The 19370-nt window shown below is 37.0% G+C and overlaps 1 protein-coding gene across 5 annotated transcripts in view; it reads right to left on the bottom strand.

Annotated features, from left to right (window-relative positions):
• Positions 1 to 19370, bottom strand: part of DACH1 (dachshund family transcription factor 1) — a 303713-nt gene that overhangs the window by 183273 nt on the left and 101070 nt on the right. The gene's annotated exons all lie outside the window — the stretch shown is intronic.

Below are 19370 nucleotides of genomic sequence, written 5' to 3'. Positions count from 1 at the left end.
TCATTTAAAGATTAGTCAAGTTATGGTTTAACCCCTTCCCCCCCGAGAGTAGGAATATGTTATTATGCCGTTTTATTGCCATGGCTTCGTACAGTACAGTGTATTCAAAGGACAAAGCAACAAAGGGAAAACATACAACCTATTATATTGTAACGTATATGCCTATAAGATCACAAACTACAAGTGGTACTTGCTATAACAATTGTGAAGAAATGAACATAAAGAAAAAAATACACAGTCCAAATGATAGAACACACAACAATAAAAACCAATGATGAATACAATATAATATAATATGTGAATATAATATAATACAAGTTGGGAGCACAATAGGAATACTTCTTTTAAATTGGTTCTATAAAGAGTTGAAGGCATATTTTACAAGTCACCCATGTCCGTTTAGTCTGTAACGTATTCATTGTAACCCATACTGTCAGTACTTTGGAATGTGAGGCATGTGAAATACATGAATGCCATTGCTCATGAGCAAGTGTAACAAAAATAATACAAAGCGTTCTAACTCATTTTACTAAGGTTTATATCATTTATATTCATTATAATTGCCCATATGGACTCAATGAGTCACTGCAGTCAGTATATCTACAGAAGGATGCCTCCATAATTCAGCATTCACAGAGGAAAAAAAAACAAAGCTGCTTCTAAAGCCATAAAAACCAGGAGTAATCCATACTTGGTCCAGTTTTAAAGTAGGGAACCCACCGCAGAGCTATTGCCTCCATAATTCAGAATGCAGTGAAAAAAACACTATTTTTTGTGATATCAATGCATGGACAACATTCTGTAGGATTCTTTATAAAAGAGGTATGGTATGGGCCCATAGCTTGGATCCACAGAACTCAGATCGGTCTTTACAAGAGACATGCCCAAATTTTTGTTCCTGATCACTGTCTCTTGTAAACATGCCAACCGATTAAATGGCAAATGATAATTTGCTCATTTGATACTTTGTTTTTTTTGTCAGAACATCTTCCAATTTAAAAGGCGATGTGTTGCCAACAATAGGAACTTATGTTAGTGATAAGTGGCATAACAAGGAGTGGTGAGGCCCCAAGGTGAACATAGGCCTATTAAAAAAACAAACAAAAAACAAATCTGCAGTGGTAGCGGTAGCCACTGGGCCCCCTAATGTCCCAGGCCCTACGGTAGCCACTACCGCAGCTACCCCGCTACGCCCGTTAGTGATGGCTAAATGTGCTACAGACATTCAGATCAATAAAGATCAACCTAAGAAATAATAATAACAAATAAGGAAATTTCTGCAGACTTTCTGTGAATAGTACTGTGGGAAAAACCACAATACATTTCTGCCACAGTTTTTCCTTTGCCGATTTTTCACTGACGCTCACTACGTGGGGCATTAGCCTAAAAGCCCATTCACAGATTTTTGAATGATTATGAGCAGATCGCTGATATGACAGTTTAATTGCTGATTATTTAGTTGCATTTACATCATTAGTATTGTATATAACCAAATGATCATTAGAGGGCTGCCAATAATCGATGGTGCCCAGATAACTATGTGACCGGCCAACTCTCATCTCATCATCAGACCTTGTAAATGGGTCTTAAATAGGCACTGTCCTTTTAACAAATTGTACACATATGAATAGTACAGGAAACTTTGTAATATATCTTATCAGAGAGAGATGCCTCTTTCTGCTCTTGTCAGGCTGTTTCCTTGTCCCCTCTCCCCTTTACTAACTACCTTTCACTCTATCCAACAAAAGACAAACTGCAAGGCAAATGACTCACATGACACATGTCTATTAAGTCTATGTAGAGGGATTGGGAAATAAAGAGTAGGAAATGCAGGAGATAAAAGAAAAAGACAAGTCCATGCTGATGCTAGAGCTTTACAGTTAGATATAATACTAACAGTGATTGGCTGGCACAGTGGGGTAGAGGGCCCTGCCCGCGAGGGCTTACAATCTATGAGGGGAGGGGGGAGAGACAGAAGGAGAGGAGGGAGACAGTACAGATGGCAGTGCGGTGATAGTGTTATTGGAGGTTGTAGGCCTTCCTGAATAGGTGAGTCTTCAGGGCCTTCTTGAAGCCTGTGATTGTGGGTGTCAGTCTTATGTGTCTTGATAAGGAGTTCCAGAGTATGGGAGATGCACGGGAGAAATCTCAGAGACGGTTGTGTGAGGAGCGGATGAGAGTAGAGCGGAGTAGGAGGTCATTGGAGGATCTGAGGTTACGTGTGGGCAGGTATCGGGAGATTAGGTCAGAGATATATGGAGAGGCCATGTTGTGGATGGCTTTGTATGTTAGCGTTAGTAGCTTGAAGATTACTAGATCATTACTAGTCTATTCCAATGGATAATAAAGTCATAAGGCCTTTAATAAATTCTAGTTTTCTAATCTTTATCTCCATTATAGCAAAAGTTTAGTGGAACAATAATGGAAATGTTTGGGATGGTTTCTAGTATATTTAGTATGATCTTCCCATATATGATTGTAATACATTTTTGCGCATATATGCTATATGAATGAATGCATATCAGATGGTCTAGTTATAGGCAAATGTTTGGGAAGGCTTCTAGTATATTTAGTATGATCTTCCCATATATGATTGTAATACATCTTTGCACATATATGCTATATGAATGAATGCATATCAGATGGTCTAGTTATAGGCAAATATTTGGGATGGCTTCTAGTATATTTAGTATGATCTTCCCATAAAGTAATCTTTGTCATTGGTATACATCCTTGCACATATATGCTATATGAATGAATGCATAATATCAGATGGTCTAGTTGTAGACAAATATTTCATAATCAATAGTTATTTTAATAAACAATCGATGTATTATTTAAAAATGTTTCACTATACTTATAGTATTACACCATTACGACAGGGGCTGAGGGATCTAACCAGATCTTCTACATACAGACCTAGTGTATGTCATCTTGAATGCGAGACACTAGACTGCCATATATCCAATCCACATTGTAAATAGTAAATTTCTCCCGTCACCCATCTACTGAACGCATCAGCATGTTGGACTCTATTCATTTGCTAACAGGGGCATGAGCTACAGCAATATTTATGTACATGTGATCTTACAGACAAATGAGACGTCACTTTTTTCCTTTGTGACTGACCATTTTAATACATTAACCAATTAGCACTTTTCGGTTCTCAAAAAGATAAGACAGATACAGATGTAATTCCTGTGGAATTCTGTGTTTCCTTGCCAGGAACAGAAACTGAAGTTCAAACACAAAACAATTACTGCATGCATGAAGTTATTTTTTACTATTGACTTAGTAACAAATTGGATCCCCAAAAGCTTACAGGATCAAATACATAAAAGATAAACATTTAGCTTAATGACATCAACAGTCAACCAAAAACATCTGTGTTTTACTTTAGAAGTGATCAGAGGATATTCCTTTGTTTACACTAAAGATAATCACAAGGTTTGTATTACTGCCTTCAATTTAAGGAAGAAAAAAAAAGAACATACAACCTCCGAGGCCCAGAGGCAGCAATATGTTACAAATGCAGGATTTCTCTCATTTTATGTTTTGTAACCATGGTAAAACAATAGAATTGAACTTTCCCTGAACTTTTCTCCTATAATGGTCGTAGTACATGTTGACCTAACACTACAAGTTAGAACCTGATGCTATCACTTTGACGGCTGCTAATGCTATCAAATTTTTCTGCAACTTTATCAGCTCTATTAAAAGATCAGTTTTAATATACCTGATTGTTGGATACAATTGGGCCGCTAGGGACTGCTGACATCATGCACGCATCCTGTTTCCATGCTACCCATTTACATACGGAACTTATTTAAACAATGAAATTCGTTTACAAGAATGCAGTCACTTAATATATTTACAACTCAATACGTGTTTTTAAATTTCATTTTAAGAGGGTTTATTTTACATTGGAACAAAACATTTCCTTTAAGAATAAAAGGACAAGTAATCTTGTATTATTCATTAGTCTGGACTTTATGTATTATATATGATGTATATATCTAATAGAAAATGGAGCTGTGCACAAAGCAACAAGGTTTAAGCCATAGGATCCTACGTTTCTTGTCTGTTTTTTTTTTTTTTTTTCAAAAAGAAAGGTATAATAATTCTTTTTCATTCATTGTGCTACTACAATAAAAATGATCCCCACAGGAGTCTGTCCTAAGCATGGGGATCTACATGTAGTTCATCATGTAATATAGATAGTGGGGGCACTGTGTAAGCTATTATGTTAGGGCATTGTGCACGCCATTATGTTAGACATGGGCAAGCTACTATGTTACACTTAGGGAACTGTGGGGGCGATTATATTACATGTGGGGGCCAGTATGTTACATGTGGGGGCACTCTGTAAGCTATTATGTAAGGGCATAGTGTGGATCATTATGTTACACATGGGCACGCTATTATGTTACACTTAGGGAAATGTGGGGGCTATTATATTATCTGTGGGGGCCAGTATGTTACATGTGTGGGGACACTGTGTAAGCTATTATGTTAGGGCATTATGCAGGCCATTATGTTACACATGGGCAAGATATTAAGTTTACACTTAAGAAAATAAGGAGGCTATTATATTACAGATGGGGGACATTATGTTACAAGTGGGTACACTGTGGAGGCCATTATGTTGCAAATGAGGGATTGTGAGAACGATTACATTACCTATGGGGGAACTGTGGAGGTTATTATGTTACGCATGGGCACTGTGGGGCCACTGTTACATGTAAAGGGCACTGTGAGGGCTATTATTTTACAAATTGGGCCTTTGTACTATATTTGAAGGCTCTGTTTGGACCCATTACACTACATGTGGAGAACTGGAGGGGGGGGGGCATTGCATTACATTTAAGGGTACTATGGACGCTATTATATCACATGTGGGGGCACAGATGGAGTCCTTATGCTACATGTGGTGGCACTGAAGAGGCCATTATATAAGTCATTATGAGAGGTTGCTACTTTGGAGGTACTTGGTTGGGAGATTCTCACTCAGGACTATTTCTCTTTAAAAAATTGAGAACCACTGATGGAATTTACAGGAACTTACAGTATGTAGTCACATTGAGGAGAACACAAGTTATGTAAGCTATTACTGTTGCTCTGTGCCAGCAGCTGTGATTGGCTGAACCAGCAATTTTTGGGGTTTACCACCCACAAACTTGTGCTTAATTGCACACTCACGTTAACATATCAAACATCCATACCTCTCCTGGGCTCCATTGCGGTGTCTGCTGCTGGTTCACATCCTCCTCCAGACACTTGAATGAAGTCATTAGCTCCATGACACTGCTAAGGCCTGTGATTGGGCCTTAGCAGTCATGTGGAGTGCACGGACATTAAGATATTTGCATTTAACAAGTTCAGTATGAAAAAAAAAAACTGCAAGGAAACCTAACAAATATTTGCAAGAAAAATCTTGTAAGGTTCAGCCAAAAATATCTCCACCCAAAACTCCTACTCCAGCCCTGTTTACAGTGGTATGGTGGGATTTGCAGTTGTATATGAGAGATATGAAATATGGTCAAATCAAACCATAGTTTGAGTCGTCTTAACTTTCTGAGGTATCTACGTACACAGAACACAAACTTACCAAATAAAACTAATTTTAAAACTTGATATTTTTTTGTCACATATTTACAACCCTATAGTTGAACAACATTAGATAGGTTTGGAGCTATCTAGTAGTCAGATAATATGTCTATGTTCCTATATAACCAGCAGAGTCAGCAGATCACAGGTTCCTATAAGCCCTGATTGTAAAAATTCAAATGGCCAGCCCAGGTATGCTACGGATCTGCCCTTATATGCCTCCTTTGTATGGGATATGATTAAGGGTCTAGTTTTAGGGGTTCTGTTTGGGTTTGTGATCTGATTACTTTAGGAGGAGTTTCTAATTTAAGACATCTGGAGGGGTCTGGTTTGGGTTCTAATTCATTTGTTGGTCTGGTCTATAATAATAACTGATGTAAATACTGTATTACTACAATATTTGCAAAATGTCAACCAGACAAGATATTTTTTATTACTCTTCAGCTCTGAGTTTATCATACTGAGATAAATGAATTTTTATTAACATTGTTGAGTGTTCTGCATTAAACTGCCTTATAGGTAAACCCACCGTATGTCTTAGATTTCATAAATTGGTAATTACTAGAGATGAGCGAGTAGTACTCAATCGAGTAGGTATTCGATCGAATACTACGGTATTCAAAATATTCGTACTCGATCGAGTACCACTCGCTATTTGAATGTAAAAGTTCAATGCAGAACCAGCATTGATTGGCCGAATGCTATACAGTCGGCCAATCAATGCTGGTTCTTCTCCTACCTTTAGAAGCCTTCTTCGTGCAGCTTCCCTGCGGCATCTCCTGGCTCTGAATTCACTCTGCCAGGCATCGGGTCTGGGCAGAGTGAATTCAGAGCTGGAAGATGCCGTGGGGACACTGCACGGAGAAGACTTCTCGGAGGATCCAGCCCGACCCTCACTCGTGGACTTGGTAAGTATAATTTGATTGAATGTTGCCTACCCCTGAAATGAGCATTTTCCCCCCATAGACTATAATAGGGTTCGATATTCGATTCAAGTAGTCAAATATTGAGGGGCTACTCGAAACGAATATCGAACCTCGAACATTTTACTGTTCACTCATCTCTAGTAATTACGTTTAAGTCTACATAGGTACAGGGATTATGACCCGGATCATCGTTAAGCTTTGCTTTATCTTTATTTCTCGAAACCCTTCACCGCCCCCATTTTGAGACAAAACTATCAAAACCCTGTCAAAATATTAGGAGCACATACAACGTCCTAATGTGTAAAAAGGGGATTCATTCCATAAAATTTGGTTATAAATATATTTGACAGATCAAAGAACGCTAACTATTAAGAAACTACTAAAGCTTGTCCAATCTCTTAAAAAAAAAAGTTCAATTTGATTTTTATTAATTTATTCAATAATAAATATATAGTACTTCCATACTTACTCCTTTCTAGTAGGAACCGTCATTGTGTAGGCAAAGGGTTCAACTAAACAAGTTCTTTTATACACATACAACAAAATTGTCAATCAAAAGGCGTAAAATATAAAGTCGTCATTGCCCTTTAAAATCCTTTTAACTTGAATTCTCTAATTGTTCCTTTACTTTATCTCCCTGTACCAGAAAGTAAATAAATTAACAAAATAGCTTTTATCGCACAGAATAACCTTTTAACTGAGGGATTATCTGTGGTTTATTTTTCATTTCTTTCACTGGAGATAGCAGTTCATGCCTCATTGATTAGTTTGCTGAGGTGATGACCAGAAATGAAAACAAGGTCTCTTAGAAATTGCCAGGACTCATAAAAATAAAGGAAGAAGAAAAACATTATAGAATGCAGCGTCGCTTCTACACTTTCTTTTTTTCCAAAATGCAGTTTTTCGAGATTCAAGAGTCAAGGGTCAGAGAAGGTCGATTTAGTTGTGTCAGTATGTGCCAGGAAGTAATTCAAATAGAAGACTCCAGTGGGGTCATCTCTTTATATGTGGATTTTATTTATTTGTGCTTCCTTTAATATGCTTCATGCGCCCAACTATGTCATGTTAGAGACTCATTTTCATAATTAAAGGCAAACGATGGTGAAAGCGGGAATATGTTCATTAAGAAGTCGTTCAGACTCAATGAGGGAGATTTATTCAACTCCTACTTCACTTTCCTCATGTAGAAAAGTCACAAACCTTTGCAAAAATATCGCAGTGGCCATTTTTACACAAACCTTACAAGTTTCCAAAAAGAGGGCAAGGTGAATGAGGAACACCGGATTTATCATAATTTATACCCAAAAACTGGTGTAAATTATACCTAAAATCTATACCACCTATGAGCTAGTGCAGATTTCGGTGCAAGAGCATGACCTTTGGGAGGTTGTGACTGATTCACAAGGAGGCATTGAAATCTAACCCCATTGTGCTTAGCAACAGACCAGGCTCCCCATAGGTGACAACTCTGGATCTTCACATTTTGTCACATTATGGTCATCTCCTTTTGGTAAGCAATGTGATAGTCCAAAGTATTTGCTTTCTGTGGACAGTATGGCGACAACTATTCCTGGTGTGACATATGAACTGAGTTGCGTGCGAGGTTAATCAGATGTCTCCCCTGTAACAGCCATATAGAAGCGTCCTAATCCTCCTCATCTAGGTACAGTTTTACGCTAGATGGAGATTTTGGTGACTGTGAAGGTTCCTGCATATTTACAGAAGGGGGACAAACAGCTACTGGATAATAAGGATAATGCTACGTTTATCCTATAAGAAATACTTACATTTTTAAAAACTTATTAGTTAATGAAAGTACATTTATAACACCTTATGTGATAAAAACTTATTATCAAATGCTGTACTCTGTCATGTTGGGAAATACACTGCAATGTTGCAGAAGAGGTAATTCACAACTCAACTCATATTCTCTTCTTTAACCTCTTTTTCTCATCCTTTTTTCCTCTCTTCTATTTTTTCTCTTTCTTCCTCTTCCTTTATTATATACAAGACTCTGTGTTTTCTTTTATATTCTGTTCATGTATTATAGTTAATTTAAAGTTTAATGGTGTTGTCATTTTTTAATCAATCAATAGTGCTAGCAATGGTACCATAAACATGATAAACCAGTACGCAGGCCATACGCAGCTCCATTGGTTTGTATACAGGTCATGTGGCTGATATCACCAGTTGACATCCTGTTTGTGCAAAGGGACTGTTGTAGTCAATCACAGGCCTCAGGGATGACCTCTTCACAAACTGCTCTTAGTGAAGAGGAGACAACTGAAGCCTGTGATTGGCTGCAGCGGTCACCCGGCACAAACAACTGGGGCACTTGTATACAGATCAAGGGAGCTACTGCTGCTGCAAATGGAGGCCCCATTAACCACATAATTTTTCCAATAAATTCTGACAAGCTCTCAGTGTAATGTTAAAGGGATCCTATCATTGTATACCCTTTTTTTCTCGATAACACGTCGGAATAACCTTAAGAAAGGCTATTCGTCTCCTACCTTTAGATGTCTTATCTGCCCCGCCGTTTGGTAATAATCCCGGTTTTCTTCGGTATGCAAATGAGCGTAGTAGGCTCTGCCCGAGGCCTAGAAAATTGAAAACCCAGGACAGAAAGGCAGAGAGGCGGGATCCTGAAGAAGATGGAGGTGTCACCAGGGACTGCCCCCAGTGCTGCGAGATAACTCATTTGCATACCGAAGAAATCCCGATTTTCTACTGAACAACTTTCTTAAGGCTATTTTGACGTGTTATCGAGAAATAAAAAAGGCTATCCAATGATAGGATCCCTTTAAACATTGCTATTTCTGTATGTCACTTCTCACATGTCATGATATTTTGCAAACAATAAACTGTGACATTATAGACGGTTGTTTAACATAAAGTGACAGGTTTCAGTATATATATATCAAATAAAATAAATTTTTCTTGTAAATCTGAAGGAAATCAAATCAACATGAATGTATATATTGATGAGATGAGTTGAGATCTAGCTACATCCATGCAAGCACTTTTTGACATACCGTATATATAGTCAATCAGATTAATTATTTAATATTAACTATAATCTCATCTCTATGAGTGATATTTGGATGGAACAGTAGAGGTGGCAATGGTGACACCAGTACTTATGAACCATTATCAGTCCTATTTTAGTTAAGGTTTTATTTGATTTGATTTTTTTTTTTACACATGTGGCATAATAACTGAAGATATGGAATAATTTGAAGTAATGTGATCTAAGTGGGGAGTTGATGTTTTTTTAAAAAGTTTCTTGAAAGTTTACAAGATTTCAGACTATGTTGGAGTGTGACGTCTCCCAAATAGATCATATTTTTGATAATGCTTCTTTAGGCAAGCAAAAATTGCATTAAAAAGTAGCAATAATAAATTATAAATATATTATATTATTTCAGATAATAAATGTAATCACTTAGATTATAAAAAAAATTATACTATTATATTATATATCATACTATTAACATAGTTGGCAGAATTTTGCAATAACATTTACAAATTATCGCTATACAGTTTATTCACAGACTACAATGGTCAGTGAATAAAATGCATTGTGTGCTAAATATACGGTAGGTCTGGAGATGGAAGGCAGCCAAACCATGTACTGTACATTATATTTTAATTTTTCATCACTTATTTTGCAGTGAGGGAAAATAACTATAATACTTCTTTTTACATTTGACACTGCACTGACTGTTCACTGCTTTGAAATTTACCTTTAGTTGATAAAAAGTAGATGAATATCAAAATAGATAAATACATTATTAATTAAAAGAAGTCTATGATAGGTGATAATATAAGACAGAACAAGATATAAAGTATAGAGATGAGCGAATAGTATTCGAAACTTTTGAATACCTCGCTCCATAGGATTGAATGGGAGCGGCCGGCGCGCTGCAGGCGTCGGCGGCTGGCGCTTAACCCCTTCACGATCGGCCGCTCCAATTCATTCCTATGGGAGTGGAGGTATTCGAATCTAGGATTCGAATACTATTGGATCATCTCTAATAAAGTGTAAATATAATAATAATAATTCTACCTTCGGTTTTCTTGAATTGACAGAGGTTGTCACATTTAAAACATTCATGATAGAATAAGTAGTTTTTATATATGACATTAACCCCTTTCTTCCCGCAGGCATTTTTCAAATTTTTGTTTTCACTCCATGCCTTCCAAAACCCATAACTTTTTTCATTTTTCCTTATGTGAGGTCTTAACTTTTGCAGGATAAATTGTACTTAGTAATGTCACTTAATGTCATTTAATCTTCAGTAAGATATACTGAGAAGCTGGGGAAAAAATCAGAATGGGGTGGAATTGGAGAAAAACTTTTTTTTACAGACTTTGTTCACTGTATGGCCAAAATGACATGTCACATGTATTCTATGGGTCAGTACAATAGTGAGGATGCTAAATTTAAATAGTTTTATTCACATTTTAACACCTTAACAAAAATCTAACATTCATAGCTTTTTAACATTTTCGTGTACAGGGATGCATAATCCATCTTTTTTGTACGGGGACGGGTGTATTTTTTAGTTATACTGTATTTAGTTATAATATATTTTGCTTTGATTGCTTTTTCAAATTTTTATGATAGGTGAAACAGCAAAAAAAAAAAAAAAAATGATGGTTTGGCTCTTTGGATTTTCTTCTCCCTGCCTGTAATAGAGGTATTACAGAGACAAGGCCTAGAAGCCATCAATAGGCTCCCGGATGTCATTTGAATGTATCGCTGTCCCCTGGATCTCGTTCCAGAGACATGCATTCATACCAAAAGGGTGGCGACTATGTGCTGCTGGGAAAATGGTGCCTTGGAAGAATTAATGCTTGTGATCAGTGCAGACACTGAATGTGGGCATTGCCACTGGGTCTCCATTGTATAACCCTAAGCATCCACCATATTTCAATACTCAACATCATTAGGAATGGAGTAATATTGTATTTTTTTTATTCCGTGCAACATACAAATTCTGTCAGTTTGTCAGTGTACTATACATAAAATATACACAAAGTATATTCTTCAAGCTCTCTCCCTTTCTGTTGCTGTAATCTGAATAGAGGAGATCTCCTTAAAATAGAAAAAAAAACATGAATGGAAGTCACGTAAGATGGGTTCACACGTGATGTTTTCCCACAGTTTTTGTGATTTTCTACTTGTTTTTTTTGTGTGTGTTTTTGAAAAGATGTAAGTAAAATAACTTTACTGTAATTTAAAAGAAAAAAAGTCATAGCCACAACTACATCCCAAATGGCAGATGTTGTATTCTGTTACTCTGTACTAGTATCTATATTTAACTATCACACAACTTCTCGGAGCTTACAGACCATTCATCTGCACTGTTTACTTTGAATAAGAAAAGAAAAGACGCTGTAGCTTGATATAGCAGGTACTTGTGCTATCCTTTCATTAAAAATAACACACAAAGCTGCCTGTTTCTCAGTTCTCTTAACAATTGACAAAGATGGTACAAGAGGCAACTAGGCCTAAAGAGGTATAACAGTGTGTAAAACCTGAATATATATAAATGGGAAAACCGTATTTTATGTGTTTTTATACAACCTGAAATCACTAAGAACTTGCTTTAAATGTGTATTCTATTTCAGTCGAGATTGTCAGATCATTATACAAACCAGGTTCTTTGTTGTGAACCTTTCAAAGTACAAAGAATCTGCTCATCATCAGATGCATCATTTAACAGGGCCTAAAAATAGTCACGTCAGGCATATATTGGACAAGGCTGTGAGACGCACAATACAGAAAGCATCCTAATCTGCACCACTTTGTTCAGATCTACTTAAAACAGCCATTAATAATTCATGTCAATGATTGTATTTATTGAATAAACAAGTTTCCAGAATAAGCCTTTGCCCTCTCTAATTCTAAGTATTTGCCATGGGCCTGAACTGAAAACAAAAAGCTCCTGGAGACCTTTATTTGATCACTTTAGCATTGCTAAAAAATGTGACTGATGTAACATAAGTATAAATAGAGACAGATGATAGATAGATAGATAGATAGATAGATAGATAGATAGATAGATAGATAGATAGATAGATAGAAGGACGGACGGACGGACAGACAGACAGACAGACAGACAGACAGACAGACAGACAGACAGACAGACAGATAGATAGATAGATAGATAGATAGATAGATAGATAGATAGATAGATAGATAGATAGATACTTTGCATATTACTTAACTACCATATATTCAATTATATTTAGTAATTTAAGCAGACCCCAAGGTAATAAATGAGCCTACGTAACACACAAATTGTTCTCTTTTTGTCATATGCTGCTGATATTTCTTCATGTAGTCTCAGACATCACTCTAATAGGTATTGAAATGAGTGTGTCATTTCAGAATTAGCTCTCAGACTCAGGCTCAATACTGGAAATGATTTTTATCATGACATAAATTAATTGCAAAGCCTATAATTTATGGTGAATAGTAGAATCTGATGGCTTAGAGTCTACTGACATGGAGGAAGCTCAAGCAAGCGACCTGCAGAAATAAGTATAGGTGCGTAGGTGCTCAGCGTCAGAGCTACATGTGAATATAGTCAATTATATGGATGCAGAATTTGTAATACAGAACATGACTGTTATGGTACATTTACACTCATAGCCGTAGGTATAGGGGGTGCAGTGGTATCAGTGACTATAAGGCCTTAACCTCGTAGGTCCCTCTGCCACATAAAATATACCACTATTCTAAATGGCACAAGTTAAAGAGGGGCCCCATTGCAGATTTTGCATAAGGGTGCCTTCACACAGAGTTACGCTCCGTGCTTCTTGCTACATTTTACACGTGTAAAAATACACATGTAAAATGTAGCAAGCCATGGAGTTCAATGTTTTTTTTCGTATAACGCGCATCTTTTTGAATGCGCAAAAAGACGCGCGTTATACGAAAAAGCCATTGAACTCAATGGCGAACTACATTTTACACTTGTATTTTTACACGTGTAAAATGTAGCAAAAAGCACGGAGCGTAACTCCGTGTGAAGGCACCCTTAGGGCAGAGAAGCTTCAAGGTATGTCGCTGTTTGCACCGGTCAATTATTGTACAAACCATGTTGATAACTAGTCAATGTAAACAGGGCTTAACACTTCTGACCTATCACCCATGTGAATGGATTATTGTAATCTTGTGATCCTGAAGTTACCACTTACCGCTTTTTTTACAGTAGTTCATGTACATTTAAGTGTATGAGATATCCCACCTTTGTATAAATAAATAACCAAGCTATTTATTGGTAAATTACTATTAAAAAATAATATTTTATCTTTATTCTAAGAGTTGAAAGATTATTGTGACACCTTATGTACATATATACAGTATATATGTTATGTTTCAGTAATTTCTCTCACTAAAAACATGTTTTACTAGAAATACAATTTTTTTTGTCACCTCATTTAGAGACCTACTTGTATATTATTTTATTGACACTGCTATTTGATGGATTGCTTCTTGCAGGCTTTTTAAACTATTTTAGATACTTAGAATTTAATGTTTAACTTTTATTAATTTTTATTTTCAGAAAGAACCTTGTAATCTCATGCCATGAGCGATAATTCAGAATATGTTTTCTGTTGGTGGTAACAATTATGATGAGAATTTTGAAAAATACATCTATTTTTTTCCTATTTTAAACATATCCAATATACCAATCAGTCATAAATTTACACCTCTTATAGATAATGTGAATAGCACTGATACATGAAATGCTATGGTGAGGGGCTAAGACAAATTTGGTGGCAAGTCAACAGTTGATGTGTTGGAAATAGGAAAAATGGACAGACATAATGACTTAAAAAATATTTACGAAGCCAAATTGTTAACGTTGATCTACTATGTTAGAGCATCTCATTGTCAGGTTTTGTGGGGTGTTCTTAAGATGAAATGGTTAGTACCTGCAAAAAGTGGAAATAAAGGTCAATTGGGGGGACTATACTGGAGGGAAGGCTACTGCTCAAATTGGCAGCCATGATAGAAAGGTGTAATACACTCACTGCAATGCAGGGTGCTGTGTACAAGGTTTAGTAGATGCAGACGGTCCCATGTTAACGCTTCTACATGGGGCATGTGAGCATCAAAAATGGAACATGAAGCAACAGAGGAAGGTGAATGATGTGATGAACTCCATATTCTGTTACATCATGTGCATGGCAAGGTGTGCCTGCACTCCTTATGTAAGGAAAAGATAACACCAGGATGCATTATGGGAGGAAATCAAGCCAGCATAGACAGTGATATCTTGTTGGGAAACCTTCCGTGCTCACATTCATATGGATGTTCCTTTGACACATGCTGCATACCTAAACATTGGTGCAGACCAAGTGCATCCCTTTAAGGTAGGTGTATTCCCTAAAGGCAGTGGCCTCTTTCAGCAGGATAATGTGATTTGCAGCACTACAAAATTTGTTCAGGAATGGTTTGAAGAACATTACAAAGTGTTCAAGGTGTTTTCGTAGCCTCCAGATTCCCCAGAGCTCAATCCAATCAGGCGTATGTGAGATGTGCTAGAAAAGCAATGTCCAGACCATGGCGGCCTCACTTCACAGTTCACAGAACTTAGAGGATCTACTGTTAGTATATATGTAGCAAACTTTAACTTGATACTAGCAAGAGAACTTAATTCAATAAAAGGCACTGAAAAATTCAAGTTAAAATGCTTTGCCACAGTGTATTTAACATGCTAAGCGCCAAGATAAAGTTTGTTACATCCTTAAAGTGGTATCAGATGCCACAGGACACCTTCAGAGGTCTTGATGGGTCTGAGATAACAGGAGGTAACAGGAGGGGGGAAGTACACAATATTCATTTTAACGTTATGAGCTCACAAGCACACCAATACTTTATTCACATGGAGCACTGAGATGAACTTTTGGCCTACCAGCGATTGTGGCACAATCCCTTTAAGCTTCTATGTTGCCTACTCAACACAGAAAGGAAGGAAGAAAAGTTATGTCAAATATATTTAAAGTGTTTCTAGTGTTTGTACTGGTTTCTATCCGTTATTAGAAAAGTATCTGCCTTGTGTTAGGTTCACACCGGCGTTCAAGTTGGTTCCTGCTTGGGGACCCAAAAAACGGAAACCCAATCTGCTTAAAACGCAGTTACCTGTGGTCCACTTGCTTGCAGGATATTTCTCTCTGTATTTTTCAAGTGAAATGGGCAACAAAATCCTCGAATGGCAATTAAACGCAGATGTGAACTGAGCCTTAGTAGGCAATGCTGTTGCTGCCAGGCCTACAGTAGTTTGAGTACGAAGTACTCTTTCCTTTCATGAAGATTCAGTCTAATGGTGGTCTTGTCAGTGAACAACAGCCCTCTGAGTATGACTGTGCATACAGCTGTCATTCACTGATAGGACTGCCTTCATGACTCCATATCTGTTTCTAGGCATAGAACTTACAAAGCTATAAATGAATAATATTCAAGTTAAACTCATGTTTCTACCACAATATAATATCTCAATCTGCTTAGCTTCTCCTGCTCCATAACATTATGCCTGCAGACTGTATTTTCATAAAGACATGTTCACTTTAAGGATCAAGCCCTGATTTTCCTCACTGTGCGACAAGGACCCAGCAGCTGACGAAGAACACTTTCACTTTTAAAGAAGTTTTAGCAGCAGAAGAAAAGGATAAAAGAATAAATGGATAACAGAAAGCACAAAAACAAGAGAAATTGAAAAGGTAATAGGGACATTGTAAGACCTTAATGTGATCTAAGTTTAAATTTAGTTTTTGTGGCTTTTATAAACCTGGTAATGGCCCTTTAATTGTAAAACCAGTCAAAATGTGTAAAAAAAAAAATCATTATAAACAGTAGCTAACCACAAAATCCAGCTCCCACTAAGAGGCGTACAGCGAGATTAAATATGGAGAGTTACTTGATGGAATCATCATCCTGTTGCTGTCTCTGTGCTTGGCTGTACAATGAATTGAACAAAGCACATCGGGGTTTTTGTTTTCCTGAGTAACAAAGAAGTGTTAAAGTCATACTTGGATATTTTGGAATCAGGTTTTACATGTATTTCTTTACCCTTTATTAGATAAGATTCCAAGGGATGGCTTCACAAACCAGGAGTGAGTAGGTCTATAGTTAGCCCATCTACCTATAAACCTCAGGTGCTACCTACGTTGCTCTCTGGTTTGAAGAGAATGGAAGATTATAGTATATACCATTTCATAGTATAGAAAGTTTTTGTAAATTGACCTCCAGAGTTTTCTTGCTGCCTGAAATGGGTCTACTTTCACAAACTGAATATAGCAAAAAATCTAGAGCTGGACTATACATCTGCCAAGACATCCACCACCAGTTATAGACGGCAGAAGTCCTATCCGCTTGTCATGAACAGTGAACTTACTCGCCACCTTCCATGAGGGAAACTAAAAGACAATGAGATGCAAAACCTTAAACTTTTGCAAACAAAATAGATCAAGAATGCAGCATTGCTTTGATTGAAAAAAGATTCCTTAGAGCCCAAAAGACGTTATTTTTATCTTGAGTGACCTGTTAGCTGAAAATATTACACTAATATCCGTGCCGACTAAATATTTCAATGCCTAGCCTAGGAAAAGAAAAAGCAAGAAAGAAAATTGTAAAACACAAGAAGCAAAGCTTATAAATTAGAAGAAAATCCCTTTCAAAACAGCCTGCGATCTTTGAATCTGTGCAGGCTTATTATCAATTCAAGTACTGTTTGCTTTACAAAACTGAACAATACTTTTCATCGGAACACAGGACCATTTGCATTAGCTGCTTTGGCTGATTCTTCACTTCTATAAAATGCATTGCATGTGAAACAAGTCTTCAAAAAACAAGGCCTAAAAAAACTACTACTCAGGGTGCCTTTGAGGATATTTAATTAAAATCTAATCCTGCATTCATTAAGGCTCACATAAATTAAGCTGTCATTCATAAGATTTATGGATTCTCATTTGCATATTGCATACAATTCATCAATTACTCAAGTATGAAAGGAGCACATTTCCCTAGGAGCTGGCTGCTACTCTGCCAACATTTGAAATGAGGAAAAGAGCAAGACTGTCAACCATTCGCACAAACTTTCTTCTTAATGTCTGCTCCTTGATTAATCTAATTTTCTAGCCATTTCTTACAAGATCCAACAACAGCCTTTCTGCAACTTTCAATTATTTTCCCTGTCTTCATTGCAAACTGTTCATGTCTTCTAATGCTACTTCATGTCTCAGTGATTATTATTTGTTTGCTAATGATATGTTAAAAATAGGGGTGAGTGGGGAAGTTAGATGTATGTCACATAGTCCTGTAACGCAGAGGACATATTAAAATTTTAATAATGCGATTTTCATTTCGTACGTAAATAATTGAACGAGTGGAGTTAATTCTTTGCGGAGTAATTCCGTTCATTAAAGACAAAAATATTTCTGTGACGTTAAGCTGACATGTATTTAATAAAGTACGTGTAAATGGGTGACGGCGTTTGCAGATAATGTGGTAATAAAGGACAATAAGATGTCTTTGGGTTTAGTGGATATTGTCTTACTGCACCATTTCCGCTCACAAAAATGTTTTTTAAAAATTTCTGCTGCTATTGTCACCACTAGTGGTAAGATCTGAATGTGGATGTATAAGACACCTGAATAAGAGGGGTAAAAAGATCAGCCCCCCAAAATCTGACAAAAGGCAGGTATTGAAACACACAATTGAAACTTGTAGGGTTATTACGGATATCTGAACTTTGTTTTTCTGAATTTATTTTGTTGAAAAATGACTTTTATAGTAGGGTGACCTTATGTTTAAGAAAAACTCCAGTTTGCAGATGCTTTTCAGAAAATATTGCAAAATGGCTTAAAAATACATTAGATAAGCCTTATTTTTTAATCAACCGGTTTCTGTATCATCGGTAGCTTAAAACAGATAAATCTGTAAGGATTTTTAATTTTCCACAGTTTCTCTTTATACCTTAAACACTTATTGCACAAACATAAGTTATGACCTACCACCCTGCTCCTTGTCCCAACCCACTACCTCTCTGCTACAATTCCTCTGCCTGGCATCTGACTTCTATTCATCACTCTCCTGGGTCACCCTGCCCCGTGACAAACTTGCAGCTGCTGCTCCCCTACTTGGACACATAGAGCTGTGTCTCATGTGCTGACTCTGCTTTGCTCCTTCTCCAGCCAATGTCCAGCCAACCCTTCCTCTAATGAACACGACCTGAGCAGTATGTCCATTGTGTATCAGTGACTGCAGAGCTCTTCTGTTCTGTATTCTTAATATGTCTCTTGACATTTCTTATAACTAAAACTACCTCTCCACTGCCCATCCTGGCCTTCTGGCTGACTACAGAGTCAACCCCCGACCATGACCTGTTTACCAATGTTTATAGTATTCCTCCATCCCCAACCTCTGTCCAAATGACTGCTTGCTATTATTGTACCATCGATCAGTGTCTCCTTCCATCCACGCTTCATCTGTTGCTAAGTGATACTGTTCCATGGATCGTAACCTGAGGAATCCCTATAAGAAAGTCTATACCTTCTCACAGGGGAGATTTTCTAGTGTGAAGATCTCATAATCCCTTCAGTTGGTCCACATCATCTCTAATGAGATGCATGACACCGCATAATGTGTCTTGGCCCATGTTCAGCGAATATGGCTGATGCAGTAACCATAGAATAAAGTTAAAAAAGAGCAGAGCAGGTGGACCTTTATGTTATAGTCTATGTATATATTACATGTATTGTGTATATTATTTAAATATTATTTTACAGGTTTTAGATGTTTAATAAAAAACAAATAAC

The sequence above is a fragment of the Leptodactylus fuscus genome, chromosome 2 (assembly GCF_031893055.1).
Source record: "Leptodactylus fuscus isolate aLepFus1 chromosome 2, aLepFus1.hap2, whole genome shotgun sequence".
In the NCBI taxonomy this organism is placed as follows: domain Eukaryota; kingdom Metazoa; phylum Chordata; class Amphibia; order Anura; family Leptodactylidae; genus Leptodactylus; species Leptodactylus fuscus.
This window is presented reverse-complemented; position numbering and strand designations above follow the sequence as displayed.